Here is a 17121-nt window from a genome sequence, read left to right on the forward strand (position 1 = left end):
CCATTTTTGTTAGGTTGGTAAATATTTAGGAGTTGCTGGTTGGAGGTGCAGAGAGTATGAGTTGGGGTGTAAGAGGATACAAGGGAGGAGAGGGATGGCCAGGTGGCTGGTTTGTATACTATAGTGTGTGTGTGATTTGAAATTGAGACTGTAGGAGCAGTTGGGGAAATTCCAGCCATCAACGAGAGTTGAGTGCAAGGCAGTGGTGAGAGTTATAAGGAGAGTTGGTGGCAAATCTAGCTATTTTGTGGTTTTTTTTTTTTTTTTTTGGAGTTTAGACAAGGTTATAAATGGTATGTTGGTTAGGATTGGGGCAGCATAGAGAAGGGAGGGGATGAGAAGAGCCTAAGCCAGGGTGAGTCTAGCATTAGAAGTAAGACATTTTCTATTGCAGTAAAGCAGCCCAAGTGTTGGTGTTTTTTTTACATACTATTGAAGGATATGCAAGTTAAATTTTAGTTCATCGTTGATGAGGGTACCAAGGAGGTTAGTGTGGGGTTCAGGTTGAATGATGGTCTTATTTGAAGATGTGATGACAAAGGTTGATTTGTGTTGACAGAGAGAATGATGGAGGAAAAGCAGGAGTTTAGTTTTTTGGGGGTTTAAGATGAGTCAATGGTTAGCCACTTTTCAATGGATAGAAAGGCATCTTGGGTATGGACATGGAGGTCTGAGATATTGTTGGAAATAGAGATGAGTATGGAATTGCCAGCATATTGAATAAGGGACAACTGTTTACAAGATGTGTGGAGATCATTAGTGAAAATGTTAAACAGGAAGGGGCCCAGGATGGAACCCTGGGGTACACCAGATGTGATGGAAAGGGAGGGGGAGCAGGAAGAGAGCCATCTAACAGATTGTTGCCTACTGGAGAGGTAACTAGAGAACCAGCTAAGGGAAGAAGCAGAGAAATTGAGGTTAGCAAGTTTAGATAAAAGAAAATTATGGGAGACAGTGTTGAAGGATTTGGAGAGATTAAGGAAAAGACAGGATACAAGTTGGTTATCATCTCTGGCCTCAGCTACTGTATGAGTAAATAAGGGGGCAGTGACTGTGCTGTGGTTTGTCGAAAAGCCATGTTGAGTGGGTGTGAAAAGGTTTTCCTGAAGGAGAAAAATTGAGCAGCCACGTAGGAATGCATTTTTCAAGTATTTTTGAAAGAGTGGGAAAAGTATGGCTATGGTTCTGTAGTTGGAAGGGTCAGTAGAATTCCCACCCTTATGCAGAGGGATGGTGAAGAAGGATTTCCAAATGTTGGGGACTGTATCTTCTTGAATGGATCTATTGATTAGCAGGGATACCTGTTAGGGTATGGATTCAGTAGCTAGTTTGAGAAAGAAGATAGGAGGAAGATCATCTTTAGAGGGAGAGCAGGGTTTGAGCTTAAGCTGGAGAGATTTGACGTAAACAGTAGAAACAGGCTGAAAGGTGAAGAGGTTTTAGTTGTGTGGGTTGGAAGGGGAGGTGTTTGTGTTGTGATTTGTGTGTGTGTAAGTTTATGGACAGTATCAATGAAGTCATTTAGTGAGAAGGGTAGCAGCTTCTTCTGGAGTATTATTTGGGAAAGAGGGTGCGGTGGAATAGCAACCAGGCTGGGGAAGAGGAAGAGTTGTGAGGTGTGAGATTATGGGGAGGAGTGAGGGGGCTGGGGTTAGGGTGGGTGTCCCCAGAGAGGAGTATGTCACTAGTGCATAGATTAAGTGGAGTCAGCAGTGTGTAGAGGTTGTAATAGTTTGATACGGGTTTACAGGAGTGAGAGTACTACTGAATTAAGGTAAATTTGTGAAGGCAGATGTGGGAGAAGTTGAAGAGATATGGGGAGATTATAAAGGAGTGAGAAGTAAATACATGTCATAAGTTATCTTGGCACTATAAACAAGTCTCACAATATCAGTTGCATTGACAACTCTGTTTTGTCTTTAAATTGACAAAAAAAGTAAACCCGTTTTAAATTTTAATAAAAATAATGTACTTCTTATCCACAGAATTAGTTTAGCTTAAAATAACTTGTTAGTACAGTTATCCAGAGAAATAATTACCCTTGACTAATGAAGACCATTTTAGCTCATGAAGTGGATTAGCATGCAGTCTTCCTTTAATCACTGCTACAATACATGTAGCTTTAAATATACAAATTACCGTGCTAGGAGGAGTCACATGTCATGTGACATGTTCTGCTTCATTACTTCTCGAAGACATTACATACCTTGTGAAAGGTGAAATTCATCCAAAATGTTTGCATTGCTTGTAGTGTATCCTGACAAATGTCCAGTGTTTGACATCAGAATTGGGGAAGTATATTTACAGAAGTGGAATATAGTCCTTTTCATCAGTTTGTGCTTTAAAATTGTAATTTGACATTTTAAACTTTATTGTCTATGACCAATTGTCTTGCATTACCATGTAATGAGTCTATTTTACTCACTGCACATGTTTTTTCTAGTATAGCTGCCTTTCAGTTATTGTATATCCAGATTGTAACTTTAAGTTTTATATTTTTCTTTCTTGTATAAAATTATCTGTTTTGTTACTCGAGTTTTCTTCCTGGGCCTCTGTTGAAAAGGGGCTACCACAGCCCGGTTAGACTATCCTGGTCAACAAAATAAATAAGTTCTGTTATTTAAAAGGAATCCCAAATTTTTGTCTTGAAAATGGGAGATGGGAGCAAGGTTTCACAAGAGTTAGTGATACATGGTGTGGACTTTTGCTCCTTTTCAAACATCATAACAAAATATTTTTAGTGCTGTTAGTAAACTCATTGTTGCAAATCCAGTTCCATATTAAGGAAACTCAGAGTTAGTACATATTATTTATTTATTTACCATTTGTTTACTGAGAAAGTCCAACTCGGACAGAGCCCATTTTCAGAGGAGGAATGGGGAGAAAGGTTCCAAACACATGTCTTTGTAATGTGTTAGGAACCCGGAGCACCTGGAGGAAACCCGTGCAAATGCAGGGAAGGTATGCAAACTCCACAAAGAAGGCATTTTAGCGAGAATCCAACCAGAGATGGCCTCTTGCCGTAAGGTAACAATGCTAACCACTGCACCACTGCGTTGCCTTTAATGTAGAATTAGCAGGAAGTGGGGGGATGCAGGAAGGCTTGCTCCCCTGCAAAAAAATGCTTTTTGTGTTTTATTTTTTAAATTTAGATGTGCCAAGATTCTTTTCTTGGTGCACACATGATTGTTAACCTCTTGTGCTTTCTGATCTTACCATCGACATTGTTGACTTGTCAACCAAAGTACACCCATCGATATTTCTTTTCTTTATATATATACTCTCTTAGTCTTTTATTGGTCCAAATTAGAGCAAGACTCAACGACACCACAGAGTTATTCCCTCTTATGCCTGACTTACAAGTAGAAATTCGTACATATTGTTTGTACTTCAGATGTCAACTTTTATACTTCTGTTCCCTGTGAACAAGGACTTCTGGCTATTAAATATTAGTTGGATAAAATTTAAACTTTATCTTAATTTCAATGATTTTCTGCTACAACTAACTAATTTCGTCCCCTAGATAAAACTTCTGCATTTTGAAGTTATCTTTAACCACAAGGCACTGGATGGGGGCAATATTTACACCAACGTATGCATACCTGTATATATAAAGTAACAAAGTAACCAGCACACCAGGGGATAAAAATTCCGTGGTAATAAATATGAAAATAACATAATTAGCAACTATTCCACGGAGTTACCATGCCACACAAGCAGTAGCCAAGAACGGCAGCAAAAAACCAGTCCATTAAGGACAGCAGCGAAAAGCAGCGAAAAACAGCAGCAGATGTCAGTTCAAGCAAAAAAACAGTGCTGGTATAATATAACAACTCAGGTTTATTGTATACAAACAGCAAGCGCTTTCACTTAGGAGCTTCTTCAGACCAAAAGATTCAACTGAGCAAAGAGCCACATTAAATACAAAAAGAACCCACCCCAATCAATTATGTAAATGAACAAAGTTAAAGATACAACCCAACATAACTACAACTATACCATTCTAACTAGTAGAAATCTGATATAGACAAAAATACTTAAATATACAAATATATATATAAACATGAGCATGGCTCTAAAAATCTACATAATACCAATACATAAAAACAATAAAAAAGGAGTATTATTTATGTAACCTCCTTCTATTCAGGGCGGGTTTAATGGAAACCCTCTCATTTAACCCCTTACCTCTATATGCCTGTAAAATGATGATCCAATTCATCTCTCTGTACTCAGTGTAACTTCTAATATCACCCCCCCAGGACTGGAGTCCACAGCCTCAATTACCCTAAACCTAAATGTATGTTGAATTTCTTGTTCTATCACATGTTTAGATAGTGCATTATTGGATGTTTCTTTCCTAATATTATATAGATGTTCCCTCATTCTGTATCGTAGAGGTCTATTAGTTTTTCCTACGTAGAAAGCCCTACATAAAATCACACACAGCTAAATAAACAACATGGGGAGTCATACAATTATGGGTCCCTCTAAACCTAAACTCCTTGTTCAGGTCTGGGTGGCAGAATACCACATCAGTGTCAATATAGGAACAAAAATTACATGCACCACATGGTTCCGTATATCCATAGTCTATCCATACTAAACTACTTTTCCTATTACATAACAACCTCTTTAGGTTCTTATGATTCTGTACTAGCAAAATGGGCCAATATTGTTGGAATAACTTTGTGACATATCCAGTGTCACTAGAATAATAAAGGGGAATCTTGGTAACCCCAGTAGTATTAATATGTCCCTCTTCACTAAGACATAAAGGTCCAAAATAAGGTTTAGCTCTAGTCTCCCTTAACACTGTCAAATCTTCCCATTGTTTCTCTAATTCCTGTCGTGTGTATCCTCTATCCATAAGGTTTTTTTCAAGACTAAGCAATTCTGCATGGAACCCCAATCTGTAGGATTCATCCTGGAGGCCCTCATACCTTGCCCTCTCTCTAAGTTCTTAAAAATATAACCGGGATGCATACTTGATCTAAAAAGGAATGTGTTCCTATGGCAAGTTTTACGGAAAATGCCTGTATTAATCATCCCTCCATCAAGTTTTTCTACGTATACATCTAAGTATTCTATACCATTATGTGAAAATTTATAGGTAAATTTCAAACATTCCAATAAACCTGAACTTCAGGTCCTCTCCACAAAATAAATAAATCGTCCGCAAACCACCTATAGAATAAAACATGTTCTTTAAACCCTATCAAGGGGAACAACAGATGTTCTTCCCATTGAGCAAGGAACATATTGGCGTAGCTATTGGCACATGAAGTGCCCATAGCTACGCCATGTTTCTGTAAATATACTTGTTCTCCAAACATAAACACATTGTTATTAAGTATAATTTCTAGAAAGAAACATATCAAATCAGCCTGTGTTGTTGAAAATTTACTATGTGTATGCAAGTACTTCTGAATAAACTGAATACCAAGTTCATTTGGTATCATGGTAAACAATGATTGCACATCTAGTGTAACAAAAGCCACATTGTCAAGTTCTCTTATTCCCTTCAGACTATCGTATAAATCTATTAAAAATTGTTTAGAGTCTCTCAGTACAGTTGGATTCATATTAATCACAGAACGTAAATGTTTCTCTATGTATAAGGAAAGGGGTTCGGTAATCCAACCCCCTCCTGCAACAATAGGTCTCATGGGTGGACATTCAGAATGTTTGTGTATTTTCGGGAGGCCTTGAATAATAGGAATTAGCGGAAATTCAACATTCAAGAATTTATACATCTCATCAGAGATCAAGCCAGCTACCTTGATATCTACCAAATCATTCTTTACAGTATAAATAATCTCATGTACCTCATTAAGCAAGAGTTGATTATAGAAGGTGGTGTCACTCAACATAGTTCGCATAGAGCCCTCATAGAAAATCTTATCCATGACGACAATCAAACCTCCCTTGTCAGCAGGACGTATAACAAGAGAACTATTGTTCTGTAGGGCTTGTAGGGCCTTCCTCTCTTTAAATGTAAGATTCTGTTTTAATCTATAATTCATATCACTTGTCCTCTTATCATAAAACCTATAAATCTCAGCTTCAGTCAATCTACAATATGCTTCAACCAGAGGATGATTAACTGGTGTAAAGTTACTAGGTTTCCTGAAGCCATTCACTGAGTGCAGCTCACTTTCAACAACACTTATATTGTTGTGAAACATATAACGTAGCATGACGTCCCTGAAAAACATCTTCAAGTCTAAAATCATATCCTGAACAGTACTAGGACGAGTAGGTATAAAGTTCAAACCTTTAGATAATACATTCTTCTCTTCTATTGTGAAGAAATAGCTTGAGATGTTATGAATTAATGTGGTTTGGTCTTCCCCCACATTTTCTTTATAGTCTGGTTGGATGGTAGGTCCCCTGATAGCTTCCTTTTGAATCTGTTCCTGCTGGAAGACCTCCCTCTCCCCCTTCCTCCTCTGTCTGAACGAACGGGTAGTGGAAAAGGAAGTACGCCATGTCCATGGCCATCACCATGCCCTGATGTATCAATGATGTATCATTCTGTGTACCTGTAGTAATAGTTTTAGGTCTAACCACTATATGTTAAGTTGTCCATCTCGCCTTCATTCTTGCTGGATGGGTTCGGAGCCGATCCTCGGCTCCGACTCGGCCAATCTAAAAGCTCGAGAGTTGGTTCCACTGGCTCGAGGCTCCCCTTATATCCCACAATGCTAGGCGGTAATACCTCAGATCTCGTTTGCCGCTACAGCGATCGAGGTGTGTTGTTTCTACCGGCTTCAGGTCAGTTCATTTAGATTAGTCTAATAGTTAATTTAAGCCCCTTTAATTTAGTTTTTACTCATTATTCCCTTAGTTAAGTGGATTTTGACCCTTTCCTACCTGTTTATCCACCCTTTTTTCCTCAAGAACTTATAAGTTCTTTCCTTAGGCCTTCGGGCCCTTCCATCCCCTTTAATAGTGGAGTGTATGTGTTTTTTGTAGGGTTTTAAAAAAAAAAAAAAAAAAAAAAAAAACTAAACTTATTAGTTTAATTTTAGTTTAAACCTTAGTGGATAGTGTAATCGGTGTGTTTGTGTTTGTGTGGTGATTACACATTTTTTCTTGAAAATGTCTAAGGATTCAAAGGTCTCAGGCTTCAAGAAGTGTGACTCGTGCTGTCAGAAAATGTCTCTGACAGACGGTCACACTTCTTGTGTGTACTGCCTGGGACCTTTACACCTGCAGGACTCTTGTGCTGTATGCCATGGCTTCAGCCCTAGAGTCCTGCAGGAAAGAAAAAATAAGCTTATATTACGAGGCTTATTGAAACCTGAGGGTCCCCCGACTCTTTCTTCGGGCAAACCCTCCAAGCCTTCTAGGTCGTCGGCTCCAGCTTCTGAGTCGACACCTAAGGCTTCGAAGTCTGCTACAACATCGGCTCCGGCTGGAGCCGATGAGACTCGAACTCTTATTTCTTCGATTTCCCTCAGCCGGAGCCGAGGTGTTGGAAATCACTGAGTCGGCTCCGATAAGATTATCGGAACCAACAACTAGGAAAAGGTCTAGGTCACCGTCTCTTGGCTCCGTTCATTCGGCTCCAGCATCTCCCTTGCTGTCTGAACGGAGCCATAGATCTCACTCCTCTAGGTCGTCGAGACTTTCGGACCATGACCTTCAGAGGGTAGTGAGTCGACTTCTTAAGTCCGAGGCACTGGCCCAAATGCTTCAGAGCCCGACTCAGCAGTCGATGCTTAATCCTATTTCTCAAAATGTTCCTCCTCCGACTCCTTTGAGTTCGGAGCCGGGGCGTTTCGGACCCGAGACTGTAGCAGCGTCGGAGCCGATACAATTGTCTTCGGCGCCGTCGTCTGCTCCGTTTTCTTCATTGGAGGAATCTCGGCGCCGGACTTCCCTCGTCGGCTCCGAGAGGGTGAGTGGCATCGGACCCTTGTCCAACCCCGCTCTCCCTCTCGGTGCTTCGGCGCTGGTGAGTTCGGCTCCGACATCGGCCTCGGAGCCATCACTGTCGGTGCCGAGGGAGGTTTTCAGCTTTTCGGAGCGGAGACCTCTGGCTCTGCCTGACAGGGGTGCTTTCGAGGTCATGCGGAGTGTGTTGGAACCTGGTTCAACTCCACAGTTGGCTCCGTCCGCCCCTCCCTCCTCGGTGCCTCAGGTAATTTCTACTCACTCCCTCATCCCAGACTGCAGAGAGCCAGCTCCTCAAGAATCCCCTGTGGGGATCTCATCCTCTTCCGAGGCCTCTCCTGAATTGGCAGGAGAGCCCCCTAGGAAGAGAAAGTGCAAGAGGAAGCACATAGACTCACCTGAGTCTGTCACCTCTGACACGGATTTAGAGGATTCTGAAGGTTCCCCCCATTCCCCCTCTGAAGATGTCTCCTTTGCAGACATCCTGGAGATCTTAAAACAGAGGGGGAATTGGCCAGCCCTTAACCCTTCGGAGGATGAATCTGTGTATCTTGAGGCTTTCGGCTCTCGCCCTTCCACCTACTGGGTGTCCCCCCCCCTTTGACCCCCTTATGCAGGTGGTAGCAAAAAAGGCTTGGACGGCTCCTGACTCTGTGGACCCCACCCCCAGGAGACCTTCAAAGTTTATTACAGCACCAGCAGACAAACAATTTTTGACTAAAGGAGTTTCTGTGGATGCTATGGTGGTAGCTGCTGCCACCAAGAAGGAACTAGCTGATCCTTCAGTGCCTGTCCATCCCCCTAACAAGGAATCTAGGTCTATGGACAGGTGCGGAAGCGGATGTTTTCGTCAGCGACCTTTTCAATGCGTTCGCTGAACTACCTCTGTCATTTCACTCGTCTTCAAAGAGACTTGATCAAGGAAGCGTGTGAGATGTTAAAGGATCCAACAGCTGCGGGTTTTCAGGATAAGATGAACGCTCAGCTGGCAACCCTCAATTCGATAGCTAACTCCTCCATGCGCCTTCTTTCATATGCGGCTGATGGAGCGAGCAGAGCCGCAGGTACAGGTGTGGCCTTACGCCGGCATGCCTGGATGCGGCTATGCAATTTTGCAGACCCCTTTAAGACGTCTTTCACTAATTCCCCGTTTGATGGATCGTCCCTTTTTGGTCCTCAAGTGAAAGAAACCCTGACAAGGTGCGAGACGGATGGCAAAACTCTTTCTGCCGTCGGAGTCCGTTTTTCTACTCCTTCTAGGCCTTACCCCAAGTGCCAGAAAAGTGGAAAGATGTGGTTCCGCAAGCAATCTCAAGGGGCTTTGCCTGACGCACAGAGTCGGTTCCCCTCTAGAGGCAGAGGGGGGAACAATAATGGTAGACGCCCCTAGAGGCAGGGGGTCCAGAACCAGGGCAATCGAGAAACTTTTTCTGATAAGCCCTTTCAGCATCCCTGAGGTGTTGCCCGACTGTCCACCTTCGGAGGCAGTCGGGGGAAGATTATCACTGTACCCAGAAGCCTGGCGATCTCCAACTCAAGACAAGTGGGTACAGTCCATCATTTCCGAAGGCTATTCCATTCCGTTCTTTCGCATTCCAAATCAATCAAAAAAGTCCCTTCCAGATGTTCCACCCGCTCAAAGGGATCAAGCAGCGTTAGAAATATCAAAGTTGCTTGCAAAAAGAGCCATTCAGCCAGTTCCAGCAGACCAGCAAGGATCCGGAATCTACTCCAAATTCTTTTTGGTTCCAAAAAAAACAGGGGACTGGAGGCCCATTTTGGATCTCAGCATCTTGAACAAGTCTGTCAAGAAAACAAGATTTCGGATGGTCATGTTGCAATCCATCCTACCCCTATTGGGAAAGGAAAACTGGATGTGCTCTATAGACCTCCAGGATGTGCACTATCATATAAAAATGAACAGACGCTCCAGGAGATTCCTCCGCTTCAGGCTGGGAACCAGTCACTTTCAATTCAGAGCCCTGCCCTTTGGACTCACCACAGCCCCCCGGGTGTTTACCAAATGCATGGCAGTGGTTGCCTCTCACCTGAGACGTCAAGGATTCCAGGTGTTTCCATACTTAGACAACTGGCTCCTTACAGCTGCCACCAAGCATCTTCTACTACTTGCCAGAGACTACACTTTTCGCATATTTCGAAAGCTAGGTATCTCAATAAATTGCGAAAAGTCTGTTTTGTCACCTTGTTGTGCTATTACCTTCATAGGTGCAAATCTAGACACAGTCAGCATGTCTGCGAGACTCACAGACCAAAGGATAGCAGACATACACAAACTAGTCTCTCTTCTTTTCCACAGCAACAGAATCAAAGTCAGATTAGTCCTAAAAGTATTGGGGATTATGGCAGCTGCTATCCCTCTACTTCTATTAGCCAGATTTCACATGAGAATCTTACAATGGATGCTCTTCACACAATGGTCATACCAACAACTTCCGATGTCCCACACCATTGTGATAACGCAAGCATGCAGGAATCATCTTCTTTGGTGGATTTCTTCCCCCCAGCTCTTCTTAGGAAGACCCTTTGTCCCTCCCCCTCCGGTTGCTACTCTGACAACGGACGCCTCCCTGATCGGGTGGGGGGGGGCATTATCAGGGCAGGACAGTCCAGGGCATATGGCAACCTTACGAACGCCACTTGCATATAAATGTTCTAGAGATGAGAGCAGTGCTTTTAGCGTTGCAAGCCCTTTAAGACTCTCTTCCGATGGAAACGATAGCAATCCAGACGGACAACATGTCTGTAGTGTGGTATATCAACAAAGAAGGCGGAACCAGATCCTACCCCCTATGTCGAGAGGCACTCAGACTGTGGCAATGGGCGATTTCTTCTCAGTGGTTTCTGATAGCAATGCACATCCCCGGGAAGTCCAATCTCATTGCGGACAAATTGAGCAGAGCTATTCTCATGCCTCACGAGTGGTCTCTGAAAAATTCAGTCTTGGAAAAAGTTTTTCTGAAGTGGGGCCAGCCTTGCTGCGACCTTTTTGCTACTCACCAAAACAGCAAGTGCAAAGATTATTTCACCCTCTTTCCTCTACCAGGCCATCCCAGCAGAGACGCTCTAGTCCAAGTTTGGCCCCGGGGACTTCTGTATGCATTTCCTCCTTTCCCACTAATTTCTCAAGTGATACAGAAAGCCATCGCTCAGAAAGCTTCCTTGATCCTCATTGCCCCTTACTGGCCTCGACAGGTTTGGTTCCCCTTTCTGCACCATTTTCTGTTGGAGCAACCCTGGCATCTGGACCTAGTTCCAGATCTTTTGACCCATCAGTCGGGTCAGTTACATCGCTCCCTCCCCTCTCTGAACCTCACTGCGTGGTTCCTCCAATTCCAACCCTAGCCAGGCTTCCTCTAATATCTCACTCAGTTTGAGATATTTTAATAGCTTCCCATAAATCCTCCACTTGGAAGATTTATCTTAGTAAGTGGAAACGTTTCTCCTATTGGGCACAAGGAAGGGACATAGATCCTTTCACTGCTCCCATTCAATCGGTCCTTGATTTCTTAGCCGAACTATTCCACGCAGGTTCGTCTCCTTCTACTCTTAAGGTTCAATTGGCAGCTATTTCTAACTTTCATGTTGGAATCTCAGATTCTGCCATCATGTCTCACAAGCTTTGCAAAGCTTTTTTGAAGGGAGTTTTTCTTCTCAAGCCTCCTATCAGAAATCCTCCTCCTTCTTGGGACCTTAACCTAGTTCTCACATCTTTGATTCTTCCCCCTTTTGAACCTGCAGCTTCGTGTTCAATGAAATTGCTATCCTGGAAGACACTCTTTTTGGTAGCCATTACTTCGGCTAGAAGAGTCTCGGAGCTTCATGCACTCTGCAGTCGATCCCCTTATCTTTTGCTTCATAAGGATAGGGTATCCTTACGGACCAACCCATCCTTCTTACCCAAAGTAGCCTCTCAGGCAAACCTAAATCAAAACATTGACCTTCCTGTGTTTTTTCCTAACTATTCTAACAGGTCTGAAGAAAAATTACATTGGCTAGATGTTCATTGACAATTAAGGTATTATTTGGATAGGACCAAACAGACCAGAAAGGCTGACCAACTGTTTGTTTCTTATGCAGAAGGCAGAAAGGGCCTTCCAGTTTCGAAAGTATCACTCTCCAGATGGCTTACATCCTTGATTTCTTTTGTGTATGAGATTAGGCATCAAAAGTTACCAAACAAACCTAAGGCTCATTCAACTAGAGCTTTGGCTACTTCTATAGCTTTCCAAGACAGGCTGCCTATTGATACGATTTGTGCAGCAGCTACATGGGCTACTCCTCACACTTTCATTTCTCATTATAAGTTGGACTTAGCTTCTAGACACAGAGCTAACTTTGGTTCCACTGTACTCAAGAGTCTGTTCCGATAGGCCACCCGGGACAAGGTGCTAGGGACGCGGTCCCATCCAGCAAGAATGAAGGCGAGATGGACAACTTAACATATAGAAGTTATGTTCTTACCATAACGTTCCATGTTAGTTGTCTTCTTCTCACCTTCTTTCTTGCATCCCACCCTCCTTCCCCCTAGCCTGGACAGACTTAGAGGAGTTTGATTGTGACCTTTTTTTCCTACCACCTCTATTTGTATATGTATATACTGTGTTATGTATATATTCCCTCATCAGGTTGTAGGTCACCTTCCTTCTGTCATTTTATAGAGGTGGGTTTCCCCTTTCCAGTGTTTCTGGATTTTTTTGTCTCCTGGCTGGGCCTAGCTTACAAACGAGATCTGAGGTATTACCGCCTAGCATTGTGGGATATAAGGGGAGCCTCGAGCCAGTGGAACCAACTCTCGAGCTTTTAGAGTGGCCGAGTCGGAGCCGAGGATCGGCTCCGAACCCATCCAGCAAGAAAGAAGGCGAGAAGAAGACAACTAACATGGAATGTTATGGTAAGAACATAACTTCTATTTCATGCTCTCCAAGGAAATTAGGAGTAGAGGGAGGAAGTAACATTCTAGTAGTCCCTAGCCGGGCAGTATTATTACCAACCCTATTGACATCCAGACCTGTGCTCAAAGCAGCACCTTGTATATTTACATCAACAGTCCTTTCAAGTGGTACATCATTACCTAATTCATGTACATTACACTCAAGTCTGACTTCATTACTACAGACCCTGCTAAAAGGGCACAGTCTCTCTATATTGTTTGATGGAACCTCGACATTAGAGCCCTGTGATGTTTGCAAACCACAATGAACTGTTGTATTAGACATTTCACCTGGTACAGCATTAATATTATTTGAAACATTCACATTATTACAAACAGCATTATTACCATCATTAAACCTTGGGCGAGGCCACATAAATACATGTCCTGCCCTAAAATCTGAAGTGTCTCTTATAATTTTGGTCCATTTCTGTTCTATCAACTTCCGTTCAAACACAGCGATACTGTCCAACAGTCTCTCAAATAAGGGAGTCAACACAGTAGAGTGGTAGTTAGAAAACAATTCTGATTGTTTTTTCTGTAAAGACAGTTTAAGCTCTTCCTCCTCAGGTTTAAAAAATTCTATGAGAAGTCTCATATAATTAGCGCTTACCTCAAGATTGAGGTTTTGCCATCGTGTTAGCAACTCAGGATACTGAGAACCCTGGCTTGGCATATTAAATACACACAACCCCCTGGGTACAATATTCCTATCGAGGCATGTCTCAAAATGTAAACGTTGCAATTGTAGGCGCTTATAGCGGAGGAAATCTCTTTCAAGAGCATCCAAGCTGTTCTGAAGACTCTCTAGATCATCTGTCGCTCCAATAACGTCATCTCCAGTGGCACGAAATCCAAAACCCCATACATTCCCAATGTCTCTGGTTAAATATTGTTCAAATCTCACCAACAAGGGATTCAATTCAGATGTTTGTATCCCTCCAAATAATACAGTCTCAGGATTATTATAAACGACGGTATTCACCTCTCTGTTTGGATTATAGTCTAACTCAATGTCCATTTGTTGTTCATTGGTCATGTTCCCAGTGGTAGCCAGTAAAAACAAGACGAAAACTATAAAAAGTAACAAAGTAACCAGCACACCAGGGGATAAAAACTCTGTGGTAATACCTGTGTATATATATATATATATATATATATATATATATATATATATATACATATACATATATATATATATATATATATATATATATATATATATATATATATATATATATATATTTCTTTTTTTTGATTAGATATATAGATTATTCTTCAGATATTTTTGGGAGTGATTCATTGATGTGGTGTAGATATTTGGACACCTGCTGGGCAGTTTGGCAAAGTAATACTTGCATTTTTAAGATGTTTGTGAATTTTATAAAAGGCAATGACATTGGTCTGTCTTTTACCAGCAAATGGAGTTTGTTTACTATGAATTTTTTAGATGTTGAGGTTACTAACTTATCAGATGGTTCTGTATGGACATAAATTTTTAGGAAGCTTTTTGCTAAAAACTCCATATAGGTTTATAGGCTAATGAGCACAAGGACCTTTTTAAACATAACCATGCATCCCAAATCTCTGACAAGTTCTGATATCTTTGATAAGTGTAAGCATGGGCCTAGGAGATGAACCATTTACAGATTAACCGTGTCCGTTAGAGACATAGGTGCCAAATCAGGGATGAATTTCTGGTTTCCCATCCAGTTGTCCAAGTTGCACTTGAATTGGGTTAGAGAGGAGCTCTGCTTCACATGGATGGAGAGCCTGTTCCATAGATGGGGTAGTCTCTGGGATACATACCTATGTCTCCAGCAGGTCCTATTTATATCACAGGCAAGGTTTAAGTCTTCAGAATGGGTAATTCTGGTGCTGTTTGTTTTGTGGATATGCAGGAGGTTCATTTGAGCGGGGTCTGACAATGTATTGTATGCCAGGCATAGATCTCCCCCTCAAAAGCCTGTAGGAGACTGAATTCAGAAAATAGGGCCTTAAGGCGGTCTGCATAGGACATTTTACTTACGTCCTGTATTCTTTTAGTGAGGAACCTCTGTGGACATTCCAGTTGTTGGATATGCCTGGTTAGGTACAAACCAAAGGGGGCATTGTACTCAATTATAGGTCTGATGAATGCCGAATACAGTGGAACAATGACTTCCCTGGACTTAGATGCCATACCTTTGTTTTTAAGTTGCACAACACAGAATGACTTCCTCACTACTATAACTAATAGGTTTGGATCCGATCCTCAGATCAGACTCTGCAAATACACCAGATCACAGCCACCAAAAATCTCTCAAGCTCCCTCCCTACCCACACTGCACCAACCCCCAACATCTCCCAGATCTTGTTTGCCGCTCGACAGGAAGACTATTATGATGTGCCATAACTGCAGCTCAACAGAAAGGACAGTAGTGTCCTTGAAACCTCTCGTTCCTCCAGACGTCAGTCATTAAAAATAGTGGGGGTTGTGGGTGGGGAGTTGAAGAATGAAAATGGACAACACAAATGGAACATTTTTTTGAGTACATAACTTCTTTATCTTATGTCAATTTTCATTAATTCCTCAACTTATGGGACAGAGTCCACAGCTACCTAAAATCCTGGGTGGACTCTAAGGAAGGATATTCCTGAGTATGCTGAACTAAACCTGGTCTTTTCCTCAAAAACAGATCTACTTTCTAATGAGCGATAAAAGTATGAGGATTGGACCAAGTTGTAGCCACCCATATATTGTCCATGGAAGCTCTAGATTGGAACACAGAGGTTGTTGCCATAGATCTGGTTGAATGAGCTTTTACAAGTTTTGGTAAGGGGAGACTCAACCTGTTACAACACTCTATCAGCCGTCTAGCTAGAGTTACCTTTGTAACAGATTTACCGAATTTAGTATGTGCAAAGGAGATAAAAAGTTAATCTGCTTTTCTAATTTCTTTTGTTCTGTGAAATAAAAATGTAATTTTCTATGGACATCCAGTAACTGCAGCATATATTCACCTTTACTTGCAAACTTGGGATTGGTTGATGCTGGATTCCGACACCACCTTAGGAAGGAAGGATTAGTACATAACATTACCCTATCATTACGAAAATCAAATATGGATGCTTTGAAGATAATGCTTGAAGTTCTGAAATTCTTCTGTCTTTCTAGTTGCAGTTACATCTGCTAATTTTCTAAGTCAGGAATTTAAGATCCCATTTAGTTGCTGGTTCAAAGGGAGAGGGATTTAAGGCTTGCAGTACTAAATTTAAATCCCAAGGTGAAGTGGGGTCTTTATAAGGGTCCTTAGCAGGAGAGTGCCTCTGAAGAAGGCTTTGCAAAGCTTAGAGGAAGCCAGCAAAGAATTTCAAAATCCAACATGAAAATTAGACATTGATGCTAGTTGGACCTTTGTAGTTGTGTGTGTGTGTGTGTGTGTGTGTGTGTGTGTGTGTGTGTGTGTGTGTGTGTGTGTGTGTGTGTGATATATATATATATATATATATATATATATATATATATATATATATATATATATATATATATATATATACACATACATATACATGCATACATATTTATTTTTATAAATAAATAAATATATATATATATATATATATACATATATATACATACATATTTATATATATGTGTGTGTTTATATATATATATATATATATATATATATGTGTGTGTGTGTGTGTGTGTGTGTGTGTGTGTGTGTGTGTGTGTGTGTGTGTGTGTGTCTGCGTGTGTGTATGTATATGTGTATATATATATATATATATATATATATATAAAATATACATATATATATATAAAATATACATATATATATATATAAAATATACACATATATATATAAAATATACATATTTATATATATATAATATATATATATATATATATATATATATATATATATATATATATATATATATATATATATATGGTTCTGGGTCATAACATCGACAACTAAGAACATCGACACCGACTTCACCGATGCGAAAACACCGACACAGAAATAATCGAAACTACAAATCACGGACATTTAACAGATAAGGGGTTTAGATTTCGCTAATCATGCCTACCATGTTTTAGTAAGTGTGGCAGTGTTATGCATGTGTTACGATAATTGTATTACTTAGTCCTTATGGTAGGCATGATTAGCGATATGACAACCCCTTACCTGTTAAATGTCCGTGATTTGTAGTTTCGATCATTTCTGTGTCGGTGTTTTCGCGTCGGTGAAGTCGGTGTCGATGTTATGACCCAGAACATA

General features: G+C 41.2%; 1 protein-coding gene across 2 annotated transcripts in view; it reads left to right on the top strand.

The window, feature by feature from the left end:
• The window catches only part of LOC122798790 (zinc finger protein 271-like), a 651855-nt gene that overhangs the window by 21641 nt on the left and 613093 nt on the right, over positions 1-17121 (top strand). The gene's annotated exons all lie outside the window — the stretch shown is intronic.

Source organism: Protopterus annectens, chromosome 3.part1 (assembly GCF_019279795.1).
Source record: "Protopterus annectens isolate FY-2018-M chromosome 3.part1, PAN1.0, whole genome shotgun sequence".
Lineage (NCBI taxonomy): Eukaryota > Metazoa > Chordata > Ceratodontiformes > Protopteridae > Protopterus > Protopterus annectens.